Below are 3,053 nucleotides of genomic sequence, written 5' to 3' on the forward strand. Positions count from 1 at the left end.
GAGGGGCCCTGAGCCGCGGAGGCAGCTAGAGAGCAGGCCCAGGGGCCGGGAACGTGGCCTAGTGGCAGAGTGCTCGCCTCCTACACATGAAGCCGTGGGTTCCATTCCCCAGCACCACATATATAGAAGAGGGCCCGAGGTGGCGCTGTGACTCAAGTGGCAGAGTGCTAGCCTTGAGCAACAAGAAACCAGGGAACATGCCCAGGGTGTGCCGCCTACCACACTGCACCCACCTCATCCCTACCCCAGCACCCCAGAAACGGAGAGGAGGAAGTGCACGCCAGCACCAGCAGGGAACGTTCCAGATACTTTCAGACTAGATAGGCGCATCTCAGATGCAGCCTTAGTGGTACACACCTGTGATTCTGAAACTGCAGGAGTTTTTCATATTAGGTCCAGCCACTCACCCCTAGGTTCCAAATAGACTTGTGGAGGGCAGAAAAATGAGATTTCCTCTGGGGGAGACATCAACCATCCTCGGAGGCACAGACATTGGCCTCAGCTTTCGGTAGCTCTGGGCGTGCGGGCGGAGGGTGGGAAAGGTTATGTGTGCGGAGGCTCGGTGAACTGCCGGAGGAGACAAACATCCAAAGGGTCAGACTCAAAATTTCAAGCCTGGAAGTTCATTTAAAAAGCAGATAAGCGGGGCTGGGAATATGGCCCAGTGGCAAGAGCGCTTGCCTCCTACACATGAGGCTCTCGGTTCGATTCCCCAGCACCACATATATGGAAAACGGCCAGAAGTGGCGCTGTGGCTCAGGGGAAGGCCCTGAGTCCAAGGACTGGCAAAAATAAAAAATAAAAATAAATAATAAAATAAAAAGCAGATAAGCCCCCTTTCCTCCAGATCTGCCCCCCCCCTTTTTTTTTTTTTGGCCAGTCCTGGGGCTTGGACTCAGGGCCTGAGCACTGTCCCTGGCTTCTTTTTGCTCAAGGCTAGCACTCTGCCACTTGAGTCACAGCGCCACTTCTGGCCATTTTCTATATATGTGGTGCTGGGGAATCGAACCCAGGGCCTCATTTATACGGGGCAAGCACTCTTGCCACTAGGCCATAGCCCCAGCCCAGATCTCCCCTTTTATCGTGTGTGTGTGTGTGTGTGTGTGTGTGTGTGTGTGTGTGTGTATTCTTTTTTGCTGGTCCTGAGACTTGAACTCCGGATTTGGGCACTGTCCCTGAGCTCCTTTTGCTCAAGACTAGCATTCTACCACTGTAATGGGGTCCCCCCAAGGGAGGGGACCACAATGTAATGGGGTCTGAGGGTGGGGATTTCCGCCATCCCTCCAAGAGTCCACTACTCAGAAACAGTCTCAAGTAAAAAGTTGGATTTATTGGGGAAGTAAAGAGTATACTGACCGGCCAGGGTCACGACCCAGACTCAGGCGCTGGTGCTGGAACCCCAACCATGAAAAGCAGGCTGGCCGGCCAGGGCGCAGCCCAGACTCGGGAGTTGGAACTGTGCAGCCTGGGCCACGCTTGGGGTTGAGTTATAAAGGCAAATACCACATGGTCAAGCTTGCCACACGGAAGTGGCCAATGAGGTTACAACACTTACAGAGCACGCCAGGTCACACGCAGGTGGCCAATGGAGTCACAGTCTGTCTCATAGCAACTGTTAGAACCAACCTATCATTCTAGTTAGACCTGGCGCATGGATTTGGCGGGGCTCACATGATGCAGGCGGATTCGCCTACTCACAAGAGGGCACAGGTTTAACCTTGAACGTTCCTTGAACCTTCCACGCCTCAGGTGGTCAAGCAGTTTACACAATCTTATCACAGGGAAGGGGAACTTCCCTGGATAGGGCGGGGGAGATCTTAGTGAAGATGGAGTCGGCTTCTGCTGTCTTTAATCTGAGATGGAGTCAATCTGACACCCCTCAACAGCCCGTGATGGCGCTGGCCGGATCTGACCTCCATATTACACCACTTGAGCCACAGTGCCATTTCTGAATTTTTGTGTGTGTGATTTCATTGGAAATAAGAGTCTCACAGACCTTCCAGCCCAGAATAACTTCAAGCTGTGATCCTCAGATCTCAGCCCCCTGGGTAGCCAGGATTATAGGCATAGCTATTAGCACCTGGCTGTGTACACACACACACACACACACACACACACACACACACACATATAAACTTTTTGCGTGCCAGTCCAGGGGTTGAACTCAGGGCCTGAGCTTTTTACCTCAAAGCTAGTACTCTACCACTCTACTATCTGAGCCATAACACCACTTCTGGCTTCAAAAAATAAAATAAAATTTTTAGCCAGGCATTGGTGGCTCATGCCTGTAATTCTAGTTACTCAGGAGGCTGAGATCACAGTTCAAGGCCAACCCCGGCAGGAAAATCCACGAGACTCTTATCTCCAATTAACCACCAGAACATTGGAAATGGTGCAGAGCACTTCTGGCTTTTTGATAATTAACTGGAGATAGGAGTCTCAGGATTTGTCTTCCCCGGGCTGGCTTTGAACCAGGATCCTCCTGGGAAACTAGGAGTACAGGGGTGAGCCGCAGGCACCCACTTTGTATTTCAGGTGCAGATAACTCGCCTCTGGGTGGGCTGCGAGCCGAGTCTAGAAACTCTAGATCCTGTGGGAAATGAAAGGTGGCTTAGGCGCGGGAGGGGGGCTGTGCGCACCCCTCTGTGGTGATTTGACGTCACTTCCTGTCCCGAGGCGGTGACATCACCCGGCACTGCCGTTCCCACGGGCCAGCTGTGATCCTGCTGTGAGTCCTGCCATTCTCACCTCCTGGGCCTCGCCCCTGCCTCCCACCGTGCCCGGCCCCCCCTGGCTGTCATGGGGTGGGGGGGGGGAGAGCTTGCCAGCTTCCTGCCCCCCCCCCACTGGCCTCGCCTGGTGACCCTCCACACCTCCGCTTCCCCACCAGCAGGTGTGAGCCCGGGGGGCCTGAACCACGTTTCCCCGCTCAACGCAGCGTGACAGGCCCGGGGCCCGGCCTGGGGCCTGCAGCTCCCCGCGCGGCCGCTGGGGGGCGCCGGGCCCGCGGGGCCGCCGCGCCCGCCCCTGGGTGGAGAAGCCCCGGAGCGGCC

The sequence above is a fragment of the Perognathus longimembris genome, chromosome 10 (assembly GCF_023159225.1).
Source record: "Perognathus longimembris pacificus isolate PPM17 chromosome 10, ASM2315922v1, whole genome shotgun sequence".
NCBI lineage: Eukaryota > Metazoa > Chordata > Mammalia > Rodentia > Heteromyidae > Perognathus > Perognathus longimembris.